Source organism: Pyxicephalus adspersus, chromosome 5 (assembly GCF_032062135.1).
Source record: "Pyxicephalus adspersus chromosome 5, UCB_Pads_2.0, whole genome shotgun sequence".
Lineage (NCBI taxonomy): Eukaryota > Metazoa > Chordata > Amphibia > Anura > Pyxicephalidae > Pyxicephalus > Pyxicephalus adspersus.
The window spans coordinates 93,275,923-93,298,207 of record NC_092862.1 but is presented as its reverse complement, the minus strand read 5'-3'; the positions used below and the strand labels follow the sequence as shown (position 1 = coordinate 93,298,207).

At 37.0% G+C, this 22,285-nt stretch overlaps 1 protein-coding gene across 4 annotated transcripts in view; it reads right to left on the bottom strand.

The window, feature by feature from the left end:
• The window catches only part of PDE1C (phosphodiesterase 1C), a 435,454-nt gene that overhangs the window by 274,075 nt on the left and 139,094 nt on the right, over positions 1-22,285 (bottom strand). The gene's annotated exons all lie outside the window — the stretch shown is intronic.

Genomic DNA, 22,285 nt, shown 5'->3' with positions numbered 1-22,285 from the left:
ACAGGGTAAATCTGTGCTGACCCTGTAGCCCTCCCATTCTTGACCATTGCCTGGGTTGGCTAAGTGGAAATCAATCTCTGAAAGAACCAGATGTACAAAGGCTAGATTAAAAATAATGCTTCTACTTTCACACTTTCATATGCGTAGCAGAAGATATGTGAGAAGTACTGACACCTTGTGTAGGTTTCTCTACTATCACCTCAGTAGGTGGCAGGTCAGTACAGTTAATGGTTGGTTTTTTACTTTGTGAAAAAGAACCAAAATCTGAAACCTTGCGAGTTTAATTCAAGCAGCGTGCTGTGATTGATTTTTCTGATGGCAGAAGGTGTTGCTCGAAATTGAAATTTTACAGCCATGAGCAAGCTGTTCATGATCATAACTGTGTTGACAAGAATCACAGTGCATCGTTGGGTCAAAAGATTAAGTGATGGCAAGGAAGCACTATCTGGGTGGCCAACTTGTGACAGCATCTGAAGAACTGTACAGGTAGCATTAAGTAAAAAAAGGCAGGGTAATATATACACCAACATATATATATATATATGGTATTGCATGCCCAAGAGCCCAACGGGGACATTTTTCACCCTGTTGTGAACACTAAACTTTTGAATGACATTGTGTTCACACAGCAAAAGTAAATGTTATGTTAAGTTATGCAATAACAGGAAAAAGATATGTTTTAATATATTTTTATTTATCTTAATGTTACATCTGATTAATTAACCCATATGTTAAATTTGAATACTTTCTATTTGATTTGAACATTGCATTTGGTCATTGGAGACCTGATCCAGTTCCACTATGCAGAAAAATAATTCCAGTACTGCTCTATTTGCAGTTAGTAATACTTGCTCTATTTGCATTAAGTAATACTTTGCTGCTCTGTTGAATTGTTCTCTCTGAATTGTTGGTGACAATGCATGAAACTGTGTTGAGGTTATCCACTTGAATAAATAAAAACTCCTGAATTGTCTGTAAAGAAGTTATTGTTTAAAGAGAAACTAAACTGAAAATGGCAAAAAAAACAAAAAAACACCTACCTTCAAACCTGCAGGGCAGTTCGATTGCTCTGGGGGTGTCGTCCACCAGGTCCCGCGTCGTCCGGACATTCGCCCTGGAGCCAGCACTCCGAGCGCCGCCATTTTCTGCTCTTCTAGCTGGTTCTTCATCCTTTGAAAAAAAAATTTGCCGATCCCACTGTGCACGCGTGAAATCGGCAAATTTTTCTGTTTGAGTGAAAAGCACCCAAGAGCACCTTTGCTCTCCCATTCAGGGAGAGAATTAAGGGGCAGTGCTGCACCCTACTTTATTTAAAAAAAGGGTGCACTCAAAAAAAATAAAAAACAGAATTTTTACTTTACATAAATTGGTTGTCTACCCGTTTATGTAAAGTGCAATTTCTGAGTTTAGGTACGCTTTAAGCAGAACAAGATCTCAACAGAGATGTTTATACAATGGTTTGGTATGAACATATCGGGAGTCCTGTAAGCACAACTGAGAAGAAAGAGCAGCAGTGATGGGAGTTCTTCAAAGAAATGGTTTTCCTAGTTTTGGGGTTAGACTCGGGGAAGAAGTTGATTTGCTATGTCTTTCCTCTGTGGGATTTTAGACTGTCCATCACCTGCAGGAGCCTAGAACTTTGGCTGCTGGAAGTTTTGATCTCCGACTGTTTTAAATGGCACTAGCAGTAATCTGTAAACTGGGATCTCTTGCTGCATGGAGAATAAGTGGATAAGTATCAGCTCTGTCCAATTCTCCAAACTGATAGAAAGTACTGTGATAAACTTTTCTACAGAAGGATTGTGTTTACAGTGTTCTGCTAGTGAATGCTCCTGTGGAGCAGGTAGGGAAGTCCAGGAGCTAATCATTTTAGTTTCCAAAAGCCAGAAGCACTGGGGTTAAAGTCTATTGGAGCTATTGGCACTCATTGTGCAGCCTACTGTGCTCCAGGCCTGATTTGACAACAGACACACAATGAGCACTGGATGTGCCCACGTTGCGCAGCTAAGCTGTAAAGTTCATCATTGCAGACTCAGCGAAGGGTCTTTATTTTCCACCATGGCGCCAGTCATCACCACTTTCTAATGTATTACAGTACAGCAAAGAGGTAGCAAACGTACAATTAATAGAGGATGGAAAATACAGTAATGTCATTCCACTTCAGCTTTAATCTAAACTGATGTAAATGTTCAGTTTTCCCCCCCACACACAGTGCTAGAGGTGAATCAACACAAGACCCCCTCTAAATGAAAGTCATGCCGGGATATTGCAAAATAAATTTCTGTCATAACAGCTCTAAAGCATGAAATTTACTTGAGCTGATCACTTTTCACAAACAGCTGTTATTGCTGCTGTTTATTAAAGGTAAGTGAATCATTCTGATAAATAGGGAAAATGTTATGTACATGACAAAATCTAATAAAATTTGGTGCACCATGTATAAAGATGACCTGTTAATTTATGCAATAGTACGTAATTTAACGCTAAAGAAAGCTGATATTCCAAAACTGAATATTAATTGCCCAGCTGCATGAATTAAAATGCAATATGTGAAGATACATATTTTAATATATTTGAAATGGTTTTAAATAATACAGTTAGGAATGCTACATAAGGGGTTGTGACAAAGCAGCACAAAATGCTACTTCATATCATTCATGGTAACCTAAAACAATCCAAGGTATGATATACTGTACATATAAAAACGATTAAAGATTAATATTCTGGTCTAAATATATATATGGCACTCACTGTGCAGCCTACTGTGCTTTAAGCCTGTTTTTATTTTATTATTAATATATTTATTTTAATTTTTTTGTTACATTTGAAGCTTAATATTCCTAGAGCTCTTTTTTGCAACCTTCTGATTAGTTTTGCTTTGTTACTGGGCCTTACTTCCCTGCCTTCTTGTTTAAATTCTTTCCAAAAAATTCACTTTCTCCAATAAGAATTAAGTATATATATATATATATATATATATATATATATATATATATATTTAATGAGGAGAGAAGGAAGTGGGAGGGAGAAAAAAAACTGTAATAGGAGAAGCAAGTGGTAGGTGAGGAGGTATTGGAGAAAAGAGGAGGGAGGGTCTATTCGTCTGTAGACAGCCAGGGTTGTATAAGAGGAGGGTTTTATCTCCACCAAAACAGATACAAATGCAGGGTTTAGCAATGACAAGGTGTTTGAGCAAAGAGTTTTTTTACAACTTGAGAATTTGCTATTTGTACTAATAAAAAAATGCAAAGTAATTTTGAACATGGCAATCAGAAAAATGTTTGTGTAATTGTCTGGACTATGTTCAAATTATGTAACAGATATGTAACAAATTATCTCAACAGCAAAGGAGACAAGAAAATATGTAACAAATGTGTATGTGTACAAATATGTAAAAAATGTAACAAGTTTAACATCTCCTCTACTTGTATTGGAAAAGTCACATAAGCATTGTAGATTTTTTTACACTATCTTACAGCCCAACTCTTGCTTCCCATCTACTACTGATAGAGGACTGCTTCCATTATAACATAGTAAACTAAGTTCCCAGCTCAGATTCCCAGGCATGTAAAAACTGAGGAACATAGTCAGAGCGGTATGACAAATAGGTAAAAGAAGAGAGTATGACAAACCTTCCCACTGACCACACAAAGATACTCAAATGTCAAGGGGCACAGGAAACAGTTTCTAGGAGGAATGGAGTGCAAAAGAATAGAGTTCTTCCCTGCTTTCTGTAGAACCCAACATTTCCTTTACTCTGGATATTCCATCCCATAGAGCCTGGTTCAGACAAAAGATTAGGCTCAGAAAAATGCTTGACACATATATGCCGTGTAGGCCCAACTGTAGCATGCAATCTAATTTCAGCTGGAGCAAGGTCTTTCAGCCATGGCAGCAGAAAAAATTGGAATGCCACTAAATTATTAAACTTATTGGGCTCAACTTAAAATGGTCTGTAGGTAATATGTATTGATGGTTCTTGAGTGAGTGATGGGAAAAAAATATGCAAGAGATTTTGTATTAGGGCCAAAAGAGGCTGTCTGAGACTAGGGCTGTATCAGAGTCGTTTTTTTATTACTGCTCTCAAATGTGCTAAAGTTATGGAATACTCAAGGTTTTCTCTATATGGAAATGAGAAATAAGGTATGTGGAATCAAAGGCAGTAAGTTTATTTAGCGTCTACCCAAAAAAAAAAACTAAGAAGGCAGGGATGAGCTATGCTTAATCTTGATGAGCACCTGATAAAAACTGTAAAAAGTAACTGCAGTGCCTCTAGTGTTAAAATTTCTGCCCACTTATAAATATTATGTTATGTGGCATTCTACCTCTTTTATTGCTATACTCATAAAACACCTATGGCACTTGGCTAAGGGGCTAAGGTAGCTCTGATTTTCTCCAGGCATATAGAAAACTGTTTTTCATTAAAGTGGACCTTTATGTAAAGTTAAGCTGTAATTCTTTTTCTTTAGACACTAAAAAAAAAAGGGTTACAAAGACCACATGACACTGTTCTTATCTCGGATTTCTAAATTGCTACTTCTTTCGATTGATTCAAGTGGCTGTGGAGTTGTCTATCACTTATATAAGTGGATTTCTTAAAGACCAGATTTGGGTTTCTCCCTATATTTTTGCTTATTCTAGGGTCAGACTGTAATATAGGCCAGAATTGCTCACAGATGTTTCTGAATATATGTTGTTGAGATGAGAACCTTGTGATAATTCTGGTACTTCAGATTTTTTAGGTGGCGGGACATTCTCTTTGAAAATCAAATCTATACGCTGCTGTATTCTAGCTTTGTTGTATGCCTTCCTGAGGGTAGTTTTACTATATCCCCCTATTCAGCCATCTCCTCCTTAGTTCACCAGCTGCTTTCTCAAAATCCATAGGATTAGAACTATTTCTTTTCAACCGCAAATATTGCGAGTAAGGGATACTTTTTTTTAGGGTGCTGGGTGCGCACTTGTTGCCTCCAATATCGTAATTCCTGCCGTAGGCTTCCTGTATAGGTTCGATGTAAGAACGCCCTCAGAGTTTATGCCTACTTCTAGGTCAAGGAAAGGTATGGGTAATGTACGCCACTGACACGTGAACTTTAGATTGTATGTGTTCGTTTGTATTTTCTGAAAAAATTATTGCAATAATTGTTGCGATCCATTCCAAATTAGCAGAATATCTTCTATGTACCTGCACCACAATAGGATGTGGCGCATGTACCTAGACAATGATTCATCTGAGAACAGGTCCCTCTCCCATCCTCCCCAGGTACAGATTGGCGTATGTGGGGGCACATTGTGTCCCCATTGCTACCCCCTGTTTCTGGAAGTAGATCTGCCTATCAAAAAGGAAGATGTTCGAAGTCAATATATATTTCAACAGAGAGATGACAAAGTAATTTTCTCTTTGGCGAATATTACTGGTTTCAGAGAGAAATTTACTGATCACGGTTGTACCCAAATCATGTGGGATACTCGAATATAAAGTTTCCACATCTACAGTTACAAGAATAATTCCATCAGGTATACTCATTTCCTCAATTACTCTGACAACATCCAAGGTGTCCTTAAGGTAGGAGGGTAATCCCAGCACAAGTGGTCTTAGAACTTGATCAACCAAGTGGCTGGCTTCTGCTATACTACTACTACTACTACTATGCTATGCTACCGATTCCTGACACGTTTGGACGGCCCAGTGATTTTAAAATGCATTTATGTACCTTCAGTAGAGCATAAAAGGTGGCCAATATAGGATGCTTAATGTTTAGCGCATTGTATACTTTATCATCATCTATATTCTCATTTTTGGCTTTTGCAATTAGGGAGTAGTATTCCTGATAGTATATTGCAACCTGACATTCAGGGATCACTCTATACCACACTCTATTTAAACACATTAACTTGTAATCCTTTCTGTTTTGAACTACTACAAATACCCTTTTGTCTTTTGAGGGCTTAATGACAATTTGAGTATTTCTTTGCAGGGAGGTAATTGCTTGTTGATGCTGGCGAGAAATATTACATTCATATTTAGTCATCCTATTGCTTCCGTGACCAATTGTACAAAGGCAAAAGTTGAAGACCAACCCCAAATGAAAATGTATATATGAATTAGGGATGTGGCATATGTGAAAATGAATAAAGAGAATTTGTCCTCAAAGCATTTTTATATTTAAAGGTTAAAGTTCCACATCCACTGGCCTATAATGGGTGCTCAGGAGTCTGGATAAAGGAGAGGAGATCAGAGGTCTCATGCAGGCAGGACCTCTTAGCCTAGACCCATGCTACCAAATCCAAAAAAGGGAGAAGGATGTCACTTACCAGGCATTGCTGCTCAGGGGAGATATTTGTGCGTTTCTCTGCCTGGTCATTGTTAATTGTACAATTTTGGCTCCAAAATACAAACATCTATTAAGAATATCATGTCAACACTTATTATAGTGTACCTTTAATATAACATTACAAAGATAATTGTGACATCTTTTATGAGTAAAAAAAATGATTGCACCTTGATTATTGTCAGTGGTTAACAGTTGTAATGGTATCACTGTGTATATTAAAAAAAAACACTGGGCCAGATTTTAGTAAGGCTCTTTATGGGTGGAAAAGATATACTTTCGCGAACCTGAGTGATCTAGCAAAACTGGAATGGAGCTAGTCCAGAATTGAAAACATATGCATAACAAATAGCACATGACTTTTAAGAAATCCATTCCAGGTTTACTGGATTAACCAGGTTCACTGATGAAAATGTATCCTCTCCAGCCTCCAGCCATTATCTAAAACTCCCAAAATTTTTTTAAAAAATCTGCTATGCCCCCTATTTCAAGTGATGCATTAATTTTACATTTTAGGACTTTTTTATATTTTACCTACTAATCTTACACAAAACACACTTTATTTCCCTTTATGACTACTCTCACTTCTCCATTTCATGTATCAATGATGTAGCACAGATTTCAAATTATCTGCCTTTGTTCACCTCTAATAAAATATAGAGGGTGATATTGGTAGTTTACCAAAGCAAGATAACATTGTATAACACTTGATTTCTGGCAAGGTCAATAGGCATTTCCTATACCTTCAATATCTGTAAATGTATGTATAATATATGTGTTTTCTATACTTGTTATAAATATTCTTAGCCTAAGAGTAATAATAATTATACAGCCTCCACATTTAGAGACTGGTAAGCTGCAAGAGATCAGTTTTGTTCATGGCTTTAGGTATGTTTTAAATATCATTCATAACTTCCATATATTCCATTTGCATTTGCATATTTACATGCAATGGTTACTATTTATAGAGCTTCTTTTAAATAAACTTATACTATCAATATTCAATTTTGCAAAAAAAAAAAAAAATGGTGCGTTAAGACCTGTACTCCATTTAATTAAGTACATATGTGTAAATGTGCATGGGGCAAATTGAACATTTTATGACTCCCTAAGAATAGGAAAAGCAAGATAATCCAAGGAATATAATATTACTGAAAAGATTTACAGCGCAGCAACAAGCTTTGATAGCAACATAAAGGTTATATTAATAAACCATGAACATTGAAATATACACAATATTACATGGAAATGGATTTTCCCTGGGGCTAAAATATTCAAGTGATGCTCTATTTCAAGTTGTAAAATAAAATCTACAATGCTTATATGACTTTTCCCATGGAGTATACATTTATTTGTTAGCCAGGAAAGTTTAGCAGCGGGTTTAGTTCGGGTATGGGGAATATGACATTGCATTTGTTCATTTTGAAAAATTCAGCAATAATGTGAGCTCCACTGGCATTGTGTATAGTATGATTTGTGGAATTATTGTATTATATACACACCTTTCTTCTGAATCAGGTACACACTTCTCTTTCAGCTGTGATTAAATGCTGAAACATTTCCTTTGGCAGCATTGTTACTCTTGGTGGGAATGCAGAAGTAATAAGCTAACACAGACAACAAGCTTTGCATTAGGGTTATTTGAAACACAGTGTGGGAGGCCTACCATATAATATCAGTAAAAGATCTTTATTTGTGTTTATGCTTTGTTTTTCATTAGATCATGTAGCTATGATTCTTTCCTGGCATTTTTTTACTGTGATAAAAACCAATACAACAGCTGGTGTCTTGGCAACTAAACATGCAGCCAATAATTTAAATACCTTTATTTCAATGTGGATGCTAATTCCTTTCACAAGGTTCCTTCCACATCATACTTAATAAACACACTGATATTGAATGTGGTGAATTGTGTAAGGGATGACATGGTACTACGTTAATAATGATACACAAGCCTAGCAGACACCTTCAGGGTTTAATAAAAAGATTGAACTCTGCGATATGTATTTTCTCCCATATAACTTATTAGACATCATTTCTCTATCTTATTTAGTGTGCTTTCAGCATGTTTTTTAATGCTTTATGGAAAATTCTGCAGCAATTCTGACATTACTAACAGACTCAAAAATGACTTTGAACATTAAACTATTTAAATTTTCTTACCAAGCAGTAAAAGAATTTGAAACAAGCTATCCTTGACATCAGCTGTTTTCAATGTGATTTTTTTAATATTATTTTAAAGATAAGAATAGATAAAGAAGAACAGGAAGAAGGTCTTGTTTTAAAATTAGTTTATTGTTGAGAATATGTAAATACTTTAGTATGTACAGTTGGAAGGACTTTGGAAAACTTTTAGTTATAGTATAAGTATAATTTAGTATAAAATGCTTTTTGTTTATTTAGTGAACTTATATCAGTATAGAGACTCAACAATGGAAAAATTTCCTACGAACAATGTCCTATTTATAACCCTGTTGCTAGTAAGAACATCTATAAAATGGGGGTGGGGGCTTGTTTCCTTGTTGAAATGCTGTGGAAATGCTGAAGAATGTCACTCTTAATAGTTACAATAACATCTAGCTTATCCAATGACCTGTGGAAATGGGTGAGCATTTCTCTGACCCGTCCTGCGAAGTCAACCTTCAGATGCTTTACTGTAAATTCACAAATATTGTTAGTAACATTTTCCACCTCCTAAAGGTGTACTGTTGCCTACTTATTCATCAAGGGCCTTCATTGTTTAATGTATTTTTTAAATTATATATGCCAACCATTAGGTGAGGTAATAGGATCCCAGAAGATTCAGGGAACCAAGAAAAGATGAGGTACAGTGTTCTATGTACTCTGAAATTGTGAATGCAGTTAGATCTCAGATTGAGCTAAATATTCAATGTATTACAACATGTGATCAACAACTACATGTGCGGTCTGCAACATCTACCCTATACAGACACACATTGTGACTCCCAGTGCACACACACAATATCATAGGGACTACAGCTCTGAAGCAGCAAACAGACAGGCTTTTTCATAGACATTGGCTGCAAACCTGCAGCACATACAGAGGGGCTCAGGTCTGCCTCAACATTCTCAAGCTTAACCAATGAGGGGCACAAAAAGACAGGTGGATGATAAAGATACTAAAAGATGTGAGGAGAACATGTGTATAGCCCAGCACTGGTGCTGAAGGGGCAAAGCTAACCTAACTATGTTTGTAGTAATTCCTTAAACAGGCAACCATGTAGCCTGATTTGCTGGAGTGGGCAATTGGACTTTGCCATTCCATTGCCATCATTACTTCTGCATCTACCAATATAAGCAGCAACACTGTCAGCAACAATTTAATACTTTGCGAGGTAGGGGTTGTGGGCCAGTGGGAAAAATATAAAGAGAGGCCCGCAGCAGGGAAATATGCGGAGGGCTGCATGACAGGCGTGCTCGGACAGCACAGGAAAGAATGGGGGGGGGGAAAGGGTTAAGGTTGAATTACAGGGCAGAGGAGGGAGGGGAGAGAAGGTTGGGTCGGAAGATGAAGGGGAGGGGTAAGGAGAGGGTAAAAGGAGAGTGGAACAGAAGTGCGGCACATTTTTTGAGAGAAGAAATTGAGAGAGGGTGCTGTCAGGCATTATGGAGTCAATTGACGCCTTAATGCGCCAACTCAGGGGTGAGGCCTGGCTGCGGGATAGAGTAGCGGAGGCAGTTGGGGGGGCAGCTGGAGAACAGCATGCAGATAGATTAGAGGGGCTGCGGCCTCGGAGAGCTAGGGCTCCGGTGCGCCTGAGCCCAGAACCGTTCGCCAGAACTCAGCGCCAATCTGGGAGCCCCGCTAGGGACCCTCCTAGCAGGTCAGCTGGGCAGCGTTTGCTCAGGTCTGGGCCTAGCCTAGGGAGGAATCCCCGTCGCCGGCGGAGTTTTGGAGTGGGGGCTGCGGCTGCCAGGGAGCGTAGCCCCCTCGTGGATCCAGTTAAGGCCTTGAGAGGGGAGGCCTCACCTGGGGACAGTCCACCCCATCCTGCGGGGTCTAGAAGGGTGACTATCGACCCCCGTTCGCAGCATGGTGAGGTCCTGACTGCGGAGACCTCATCCGGTGCTGGGGTCCCTCGTTCTGGGGGACCCAGGAAGGCGGTTACTAAGCTGGGGGCTGCGGCTGGCAGGGAGCGCAGCCCCCTTTTCCCCAGGGCTAGTACAGTGCTAGTACAGTACAGTACAGAGAGCCGTTGACGAGGGTCAATAAAGCGAGGATTAAGGTGAATAAGGAGGTTGGTAGGTTTGTGGCGAGGAATGGTGGCTTGGTGGTACGGCACAGGGAGCTGGAGGAGGACACGTGGCGTTTTCTCAGGGGGGATGGGGTGCATCTGAATGATGTAGGAACAGACCTATGGTGCCTGGGCTTACAAGATGGGGTTCACAGAGCGATCCGGGTGTGGAGGGGCGCACGGGTGTGAGGTTCCCTCCCGTGCGCTGTGGCGGTTGAGGTTTGGTGGAAGGTAAGAGTTCTGGTTTAATTATGGGTAGGGGGCACCCGTGGTGGTGGTGAACCCCTTTTAAGTGGTGAAAGGTGGAGGTCCCTGAGGTGGTGCTGTGCTGCTAGAGGGCCTGAATGGCATGGCGGTTTTTGGTGATTTTGGAAATGTGGTGGTGCGGCGGACTTTACCTTCCGGACCTGCAACCTAGTTGTTCGTTGGGTACAAAGGGTTGGTTGTAGTAATCGTTTTTTGGTGAATAAAAGGTTAAACTATAATTTGTAAGGGTGGTTATTAAGGGGTTAATTTATAAAGTTGTTATTTAAAAGGTTATTTATTGTGGTTTATTATTGTTGTTATTTAATATTTATTTGTTGTTGTTATTAGTATTGTTAAATTATTTTATTTATGCAGAATAATTTATAAGAATTTGTAAAAGTGTTAATTTATGGTTTAATAAGCGGCTGTTTACCAGCCACTTTTAAATGCAGCAGGTGTGGTGTGCATTTTTAAGGTTAAGGTAAGAAGGGGAAGGAGGAGAGGGGCTGGCAAGGAAGAAGGTGAAGAGGTAGGGGGGGGGGGGGGAATTTTGAAGGGGCAAGGTACGAGTTACCCTAGTCATGGGATTGAAAAGTTACTGCAGCACCTGAGAGCCATGTAGTACAGAAAGCCATCAGCTTTATACATTTTTGGAATGGACAACATGTATGTTCATAGATACACTATAATGATTTTGCTATGGCATCTCATCTCATCACTTCACATAATACATTCTTATTCTAGATAATACTTCACATTATATTCTTATTAATAAGGTCTTCAAAGCACAGAACACAATGGCCATAGTTATTCACCTTACATAGATCATCACCAGGGAAAAATTCAAATTATTAATGTTTAATAATAATAAAATTAATTATTAATAATAATAATAATAATATTAATTAATACATCTTACAGCTTAAGTGGAAATCAATACCTGCTAGTAGCATTGTTTAAGTTCTTTAAGAATGTTCTACCTTCTTCTCTTTCTTCTCTACACCTTTCTACTTTTCTTCTCTACACTTTTTTAATGGTTATTTTTTTTGTTATAGGCCCACTTGAAAAGACTATATATATTATTTGTCCATTTATGTTCTGATGTCTTGTAAAGGGAACAAGGGTTAGCCAAATATTTTATATTTGCTATGAGCTTGACAGATTTAAAAGACATGTGTATGCTTGTTATATCAGAGAGTACACTGAATGCCTGTGGCACAAATAAAAGCACATACAAGTAAGACCAGATGAAAGTGGAAAACTGTCTTGTATTTATCAAGAAAATACATTTCCTTTCATGAATATGAAGCTTAATTGCTCTATTGTACTTCTAGACAAGATAAAAAATACACATTCTTTTTAATTATAAAAGTAATACCTGTCTGCTGGCCATTTTGGCTTTGTGCTGTATACTTGGCAGGAATCATGTTTCACTAATCAGATGACACATGTGCCTCAACAGAACATGCATTTACTTTGTGCCAAGGCCTTACAAACCCACTTTTGGAACATATTCACAACAGCCTAATTTGGCAAGATAGGATTCTGATCTTGTTACAATTATTTCCAAATAGTGACTGGCATAAGCTTTACTTTTGAGAACTAAAGTCAATGCCCTGTACAAATTACATAATAAAAAAACTGTCAGAACAGAAAATGTGAACACAATTTAGTCCACCAATCAAGTTCCACCTTGGTTACCTGTCTGCACTAGGAGAGGAAACAGAGTTTAAAAGACCTTGTAACACAAACAGTGTTGTACAGATTCGCAGGTAAAATGTAACAAATTATTTTACTTGGAGGAGGGTTACCTACATATTATCTGGTATGCTCACGTCCATGTCACAAGAGTATTAATATTCCCATCATATGGGACCTCCCTTTTTCTGAAAATTATGCTTAGGAGTCTATTTATACAATATTTTAAATCTGCATTTTAGAAATTGGAATTGGAAAGTACTATATGTGTATTTGCACTAAAAAAAAGTGATTGACACATATTCCAATTGAATCTAATGTTACAAAAATAAACATTTTGGATAAAATTTGAGCGAATCTGGGGTGACAATATTTGTAAACAGACCCCTTACAATCAACATTACCAATATAACCACTCACTACAAGCCCACTGTTTCGAAGTGTGCATGAAATCAGGAATAGTTTTTCACATAAAACCGATAGCTGAGCTCCCCTTACAAAGACAATTTCACAATAAAAATTTGTTTGCACATATTATGCCACAACAAAGTTAGGCAAACATTTTTATCCCTTGGCAAGAAAAAAACTCCCTTAAAGACAGATTCATGAGCTTTGTAGGATCATTGTAAACATAATTTTCAGACTTTACAGAAAACAAGATAGCAGCTACCCTGAAACAAAAAAAAAAAAAACACATTCTTCAGTACTACTGAGCTAAGTGAGATGACTGATAAACAATGTTATATATGTATAGAGAACATGGCAGAGAAGAAATCAGGAAAGTTTAGTTAGTTTAGTTCCTGCTTTTTTTTTTACATTTGTTAGCCGGAAAAAGTTGTTAGCTGAAAAATTTGTTAGCAGGGCCACTTGTTAGCCAATTACTGTATTACTGTACCTGAATAGGTTGAATTAATTTACCTAGATAGTTAGAGTTGTGCTGAATCCCTGATTGGGGGAAAAGTATAATTTATTGTGTAATATGTCAGCATATATAATATTAATATAGAAAGAGGAGAAGATAGGCTTCAGTTTGGGCAGTGTAAACAAACCAGGAAGGCTGCTAGTGACAGATGAAATAACAAGGACAAAATGTTTAATTTCTTACATTAATAGCTCTCCCCTCCCATTATGACCTAAACATGCATTATTGGGTTCCCTCAGTACTTTTGGGGAGGGTGTTTTTTTTTCTTTTACACAGATGACATTACTTAGGGACAAAGGCATGTAGGATAACTATAAACTATACTACTGAATACTTGTAAATTAACATAAAGCTAAGATCTGAAAATCTCATCAGCAATGTGGACCAAACGTCCAGCACTGAAGAAAGTCCAAATCTTAATTTTCTCCAGCAAAAGATTAGCAGTTCTTCCTTTACACTTTAACAATGACAGCTAGATAATGCTAGAAAATTTTGTGATATAATATTTCATGTGAGTTAATGTCTGCTGGAAAAAAATACAATTACTGTAATTTGCCTAAACATTATTCCACCAAATTTTTTTTGTTATTTTCAGTTACCTGAGGTTTGAAACAAAATCAGTTCAAACAGATGTCAATAAATTATGAGCAAGACCAGTACTCAAAACCTAAATGTCCATAGCTCTATCACACAACAAATGTTTTGCCATTATAGCGTTTATGTGGAAATCTAAATAACTCCTCCTTTGTGTGTCCAAAAACCGTATTTTGTTTACTGTAAGTTTTTCTACTTGAAACTCTTTCTTTAGTGGAGAATTTCAGCAGTAAATTACAGATCAATATTTCAACACGTTGCTGCAGCCTGTCTTTTCTTTTCATATCCATTTCGCTGTGCACAATTCCAGTAACTGAGTTTCATTCTGAGCCAACATACTTTTGCTGAGTTTCCAAATTATGTAATTTGTTAATTCCCCATAATTTTTCCACAGTTACTGAAAGTGATAGTAAAAGCAAACAGTTTTTTTAATAACATAATCATTATAATTCTTTGTAGTAAAGGATGGCATGTCAAATAAACTATACACTATTTCAATGCATAGATCAACAAATATTGTTACACAAAATGAAGAATAAGACTGAAAATAATGAAGCAATTCATTGGAATATATACAGTATATATATTTGCAGTAATGGAACTTGGTTTTCTACAAGAACATATTTTTTTTTCTTTGTATAAGACTTTAAACATTTTAAATCACAAGCACTATTTGCCTAGTGCTAGATACTGAAAAAAACGGTTTGTGTATGCTAAACATACATTAGTCTGTCTTTGCTAGCAACCAATCAGAGCCAACCATAACCTGTGACCAGAGCTGGGGAAGTTGACTGGCTGAATTGCAAGCAGGGAAACACAGACTTCAAACATAAGGTATATTATGAGAACCTTTGTTCCAGACCATGCAGACTATTAATACTATATGCCCCTTTGAGTTTTTTAAGATTCTGCTGCTTAGATTCAAACTGATTAAAAATCAGTAGACCTTAGGGTTGGCATTATTAAAACCTTTGTAACTTATATTCATCCACTGCCCACTGTGTACATTCACCACAAATTTATAGCTGCTCTTGTCTATATTTATAAAATTGGATGTATGTATGTGTGTATGTATTGCTCAGTGACAGTGTGCCTTTTGCTTATATTTTTACATACTTTTTTGGACTCTTTTACAAATTTCTGGCTTGTAATAATCCCTTCAGGAAAATGTAAGGAAATTGGCTGAGTGCAATCAAAGGCAAAAAAAATGAAACAATACCGTAGACAAGAAAATCCCGAGGACAGTAATAGAAGACTTGCCACGCTGTGCGAGAGAGCTACTACATCTAGAGCTTCAGAGACAGTACAACAGCGTGGGACCTGACTAGAGGAAATGAGAGAAAGGGGTACTACATCTAGAGCTTCAGAGACACTACAACAGCTTGAGACCGGACTGCAGGATAAGAGCGATAGAGCTACTACATTCAGAGCCTCAAAGACAGTACAACAGTGTGAGACCCGAGTACATGAAATGAGAGAAAGAGCTACTACATCTAGAGCTTCAGAGACAGTACAACAACGTGAGGCCTGACTACAGGATAAGAGAGATAGAGCTACTACATCTAGAGCTTCAGAGACAGTACAACAACGTGAGACCCGACTACAGGATAAGAGTGATAGAGCTACTACATCTAGAGCTTCAGAGACACTACAAAAGCGTGAGACCGGACTGCAGGATAAGAGAGAAGAGCTACTACATCTAGAGCCTCAGAGACAGTACAACAGTGTGAGGCCCGAGTACATGAAATGAGAGAAAGAGCCAAACAATCATTCATCCCATGGCTCACAAGAAAGCTGTCGAGGCTCTTCACGTCACTCTGAGAGATCTGAGAGGAAATGACAACCTGATGGGAGGAGCTCTGGTATTCCTCTGTGAGGACTTTCGTCAAACTCTGCCCGTCGTGCCAATATCAACAGCGGCTGATGAGATCCACGCATGTTTAAAACATTCATCTTTGTGGAGACATGTGCAACAGATACCTTTAAAGCAAAACATGCGAGTACATCTGGGGGATAAAAGTGCTCTAATTTTCTCTAAAAAGCTACTCCAAGACAGAGAAGGTAGGTTACCAGTTGAGTCTTCTGGCAAGATAAAACTGCCATCCGATTTCTGTAATCTAGTATCGTCCATTGCAGAGATAATAGATGCAGGCTATCCAGCAGTTTTACAAAACTATTACAATTTTACTGGTTGCGAGAAAGGGCCATTCTTGTTGCTAAAAATGAAGATGTCCACGAAATAAACAATCAAATACTTGCCATGTAACCAGGTGTAGTCACTGAATACTATCGAAGTCTATCGATACTGTAGTAGATGCTGATGAGGTAATCAATTTCCCAACAGAATTCCTAAACTCACTTGATCCGGCTGGATTACCACCACTTCTTTTACTTAAAGTTGGCTTTCCAATTATTTTACTACGCAACCTCAACCCACCAAAACTTTGCAACAGCACAAGGCTTTTGTGGTACGAAGCTGCTAGCCAATGTAATTGAAGCCACTATCTTAACAGGAAAGGGAGAGGGTGTACCAGTTTTTATCCCATGGATACCACTCATTCTCACAGACCTCCCTTTTCAATTTAGGAGATTACAAATTCCAGTGAGACTTGCATTCTCTATCACAATCAACAAGTAACAGGGACAGAATATTGGATTTGGGATCCCCCTGTTTCTCCCATGGACAACTTTATGTTGCTTGCTCAAGGGTGGGTTCGCCCAAGAATGTATTTATTCTTTTGTTTATAATCAAGTTTTGTGTTAAAGTAATATTATAGTCAATTTGTCCAAGATTTTACATTATATTATTATATGTGTATATTATATTTGTATATTGTACTTACACTTTTAAAACCTGTAAAACCACTATAGCTTTATTTGATTCCTTTTCCTGTATAATATAAGATTGCAACAAATAAATACCCCGGCAACGCCGGGTAATCAGCTAGTAAGTAATAAAAATAGCAGCTATGAACCACCTACCAAGGTAATTATTCATCAGTGTTACCAATATTTGGTAGTTGTCCGGGGTCAGGTAAGCCCATTGACAAGTCAATATGAATGCTAACTGATATTTGTCCTGATGAAGAACTTACAGCGGCTTTTTACATTGTTAAAAGTAGCATTTGAAAACTTGTCTTGAAGGCAAAAAAGTTCTTTTTGGCTGGTGATTGTCAGGGGTGGTCTCATACTTTCAGGCAAATGAAAATGTTGACCATACCTGTTTCCCTTGCCAATGGGATTAAAGCTTATAATTATAATGGTGGCAAATAAACTGTAAGTGTACTGTAATATATATATATATATATATATATATATATATATATATATATATATATATATATATATATATAAAGGGCAACAGAGTTTCATCTTGCAATATTAATTTATACAGTAGCTACAGTATGGATATTCTGAAATTTTTTTTTCTTTAAATTGGATGAACTGTCCTTAAACCGAACTTGAAGCAATCTGAACTTTGAATATTGCATTTTTCCAGAATGGTGCCTCAAGAATATAAATACGTCTATACTGCTTGCACATTCATAAATCAATGGCAGGTTAATAAATCTTGATCAATACTTATTTCCTGCATGTTCCACTCATCATACGTGCTCTATGAGCAGTACAGTACGTAGAAGAAAAAAGAAAAAACTGTTCCATGGGTGTTTACAATTACCTTGTGTACTCAAGAGCAAAAAATTATAAACTAATGTCATATTTTGCTTTTTCTTGGTTATTGTATACTCCTCACAAGTTAATGTTGAAGTTAGTACTGTAAACAACATAAAGTAGTGTTTTTCTGGGCTATCAATAATTTACAGTGTTGCTTAACAAATCTTCAGAAAGTTCATGACCAATGGTTGATTCAGCTTCTGATATTTCTAGTAGCTAATTACATTTTGTGAGTACCGATGCCCTGGATAATTGATCCTTCTCAGTCTGGTATACAATTAATCAATAATTCTCATTATCTTAAATAATTTCTTTCTTTTTTATTGAAGCAATCTTGCAAACTATGAAAGAGCATATTATAAAACTATTTCACCATTTTTAAATCTAATGCTAGGGGTGTGAAATTGAGAATGTCCACATAGATTTTGGGCTTCATTCTAAATGCAAGGGTTGGCACTGCATAGGTGAGTTTTTATGCGTGATAATTTCCAGAGCCTCAAAGTAGAAAGTATGCCTTAAAGATTTGGAATGCCTTCCACTGTTTCACTTTCCAAAAGGTTGCCTTGTGACTAACGGGAACAGTGGGGGCATACCCAAGCTAACAATCCTGTGAGGTGAGTGTATAGGTGATACTTACCTACCATGTAGTCTGCAGAGCCTTTACTGTTCTAAGCATGCCTAAAATCAGCATGGAGCTTAGGCACACAGCATACTCTATGGTCCATTGAATAGAAACAGTAGGACATGCCTAACCAGCCTAAGTTTCCATTCAAAGGGAGTCTGCATCTAAGGGCTCACTAGGAGCTATAAAGGTGCAAACTGAATTCTCAATCCAAGCTTGTTTGAACAATATGCCCCATATCATTTAAAAGGATTTTTAAATATTTTATTGGGCTTAACTTCTTGTGCAAAATAAATACATTTATGTTTAAGTTCTCATAGTTGTAGTTTTTGTGGCAGGGATTGATATTGTTCTGGCATCTGACAATTTTGGGGAGTCTCATTTTAAGAAGGAACAAAACTTTGTTGGTGGTGGTGAGCTTCTGCCATATTTCTGCACAGTAAAACCTCAAAGCAACATTATAAATTGATAAAACATACTAAATAAATAAATAAATATGCTTAGTTTAGTAAGTTAACATTCATGTTACTTGTAATAGCAATTATTTTTAGGCATGTAACTATTGTTTTCATATTTTAATTTTAATAAGCAAGTGACATTGGTGAAAAAAGTAATCATTATAGTTTTGTGAAGTCAGCCTTCTGTGCCCTGGGCATCTTTAATCCTGCACAGTAAAACTATGTTGATGCTTTAATGAATGCTGAAATGAAAAGGCAAGCAAAAACTGCTTGATGTGGCCATTATCTAGAACAAAGAACCACAGACGGTTACAGGAAAGTATCAACACATGGCTCTGATTAGAAATGAATGGCTGGTCCACTTTAATTCAGCATCAGATACAAATAGGAACAGAAAAAAAAACATTAATAGATATACGAGTGATAATGTAAAATAATCTGTTTTCAAATGCTAAAGTGAATAAATAAACTTGTGTGCCATTAAATTAGGCTTTGTGAAACATTAAAATTGTATTTACTAAGCAGTCATTACACATTTTATTTTGTAGTAAAGCATACAACAAAATTACAAATTAAATACAAAAACATAATGTCAAAACCTAAATGAAGTCCCAAAGAAAGGACGGTAGTTTGCACAGGGGAGGCTTGTCCATTCCCCATGTTACCAAATATTTCCTTGCAGCCCAGATTGCTCCCCTGATGTCCCAGCATATCAAAATTAAACCCCCCTTGTGGAGGTCCCTTGAAGAAAATGCTATTGACCCAGTCTCTATTGAGATGATTTTATGAACACCAGCGAAGGCTAGATCACGGATTTCCAACCCGGTGGTGATTCATTCCTTATGTCTATGTGAAATGTTCTAGAATACTATTGTTTCCACATGCACCTCTCACCTATCACAACAATTTTTGGGAACCCTAATTTTTCCCAGAGTGTGGAAAACAAGCCAGTGTTTTGTTGATGGGTCGCAAATGACCTTTATAAATGACACAACTTTTTATCAAGAAACGGTGTTAGTACCCTTGATTAGTTTAAGAAGGGATAAAAGGCTCCTAACCCCTTACCACTTTAACAACATTTGAAAGTATATGTTTGAAGGAGCCACAGACTAAGGGACTAATCTCTATTCTGTATGACCTTTTATTGCTCAAGCAACAGTCCCCACCACTATCATATACACGTAAGTGGGAATTATATTTGGGAATACAAATGGATTAAGAGGAATGGCTACAAATTTTGGACATGGTAGATCATTGCAGTGTGAACGAGTCTACTATTGAGGCCATTTACAAGCTACTCATGCCCTGGTACATGGTGCCTCACCACTTGCACAAATTATCTTCTCATCCTCCAGGCAAGTGTTTTGACAGTTTCCCAGGTAAAGCAAAAACGTCAAGGTTTCTCTGTAATGAAAATTGTGCAATGTGGTTTGACACCATGTCCAAGTTTGATCAAGTCTGGTCCCCATAGGTAAAACTCCATGAAGTCCCATAACTGCTATGGTTTCAGTATATTGGTAATTGATTTATGCAGCTTTGTTTCCCAGTCCATACCCCCCTCCCCTTTTTGTTTTCTGTCCTTAGATTTCCTTACATTTTTATTTTGATATTGTATTGTTTATAGTTTGTAGTTCTAAATTGTATTAACTGTTATTCATGTTTTACTTTACTGCATGTTTTACTTCTTTGCTTTAATTATAGGAAATTCAATAAAATGTATCAAAAATAAAGAAAGGAAGGTAGTTTTTCAGGACTCAAAAGTTTCTCTGAAATGAAAGATTTTTAAAAAATGTTATTTCATTAAACAAGTGGATTAAAAATGCTCTGTCTACAAAAACTCTTTATTGCACTAGATTATTTCCACTTCTTCCTTCCTCCTTTTGCATTTTCACATATACATAGCCTTCTTCAATAAGTAGGATAACGGATAATACTTCATAATATTTGTGAGCCCCTGCTCCTGCCTATAATCCGTCTAATATCATCAACTTGATAAACTATATCTTTCAGAACTGCAGGAATTGTACTTCAGGAGTCTATTGCAATATAGCCTTTGTGCCTTTCACTACTCAATTTTCTTTAACATGACAGGTGACTTTTGGTGGTACTGGTCATTGTTACCTAATGATATATGTACAGCTCATCTTAGGTTCCAAACATGGTTAACTGATGTGTTCTGCTATTGACTTGCAATCTTCAGCACATCGAATAGCCATTTTGAAAGTCAATTTGGACATAGAGGTTAGAAATACCCCCAAGGGTTGGTGTCCACATGTGACATGTCAACTCAATGACATTCAGTAATCATTGACCACCTTATGTTGTTAAAGAGATATACTTAAATTATTCTTCAATCATCATCTCTCCTTATCCCGCCTTAAATTTAAATCTTTTAGAAATAAAGTTTAATATATGCAAAAGCAGTAGTAAAATTCAAAGTGCTTTTTAAGGCATGCTAAACCTTTCTGAAGTATACTTAATAGAGATTAAACTCTTTCCCACTAATCATCAATACCTCATTAGGATTTTGAATCCAATTTTAGATTCTTTACAACTTTTTGTTTACAGATTTGTTAATCCTAGAGCTGTAAGGGTGATATCATGTCTAAATTACCTAATGTTGTTGCCCTAAGGAAACTTGCAATAGGAACTTGCAATAGGAACTAGGTTGAACATACCACCATAGCAGATTATTCATATGCTATATAACCCAGAAGCAAAAGTACAAGATAGGACCATGCACAATAAAGAGCAAAATAACATGTAACTTAAAAAAATTAAAATTAACACTTTTGAAAAACATGTAACAATATCCTGCAACCAGAATTATTATGGAAGTGGGCCAGGTGCTGCTAAGGGAAATTAAGGGAAAGGGGTATTGTCCTGCAGAAAGGACACTTGACAACTAGACACATGAGGCTCCCGGCACACCTTGCATCCAAAATAAAAAAGTGTGGTCATATAAAGGAAATACATGGAGGTGGAAAATCTGTGAATCTCAATATCCTGACAATGATATGTAGAGAAAATGGATTTTTGAAATCATGTTCAGTTCTTTTTGGAAAAAAAGAAATGCTACTACCAGCATGTTTTGTAAAGCAAACTAAACTGAATGATGACTATTTAGAATAATTATAGTAGTTACACTATTAGCAAATGGTTACCACTGGACGGGAACAAACTGAAAATGTCAGGAAAATGGTTTTCTCGCTAACATTCTGTGTGCTTCATTTGCTCCACATTTAAGTACATGAGCATAAGTTGACCGACTGAAGCAAATAAGCAAATCTTCTGATCATATGAAAGGTACAAGGAAAAGGTGCATTAGTACATTTCTTCAAACCTAAATACATGCACGGTCATTTATTTTGCAGTTACCCAACTAAAATACTATGATTTGCATTCAACCTTATCATTATTTCCAGCCTTTTCAGGTCTAAAAATTGATTTAGGATCAGTTCATTGGCCTGTGAAACATGATA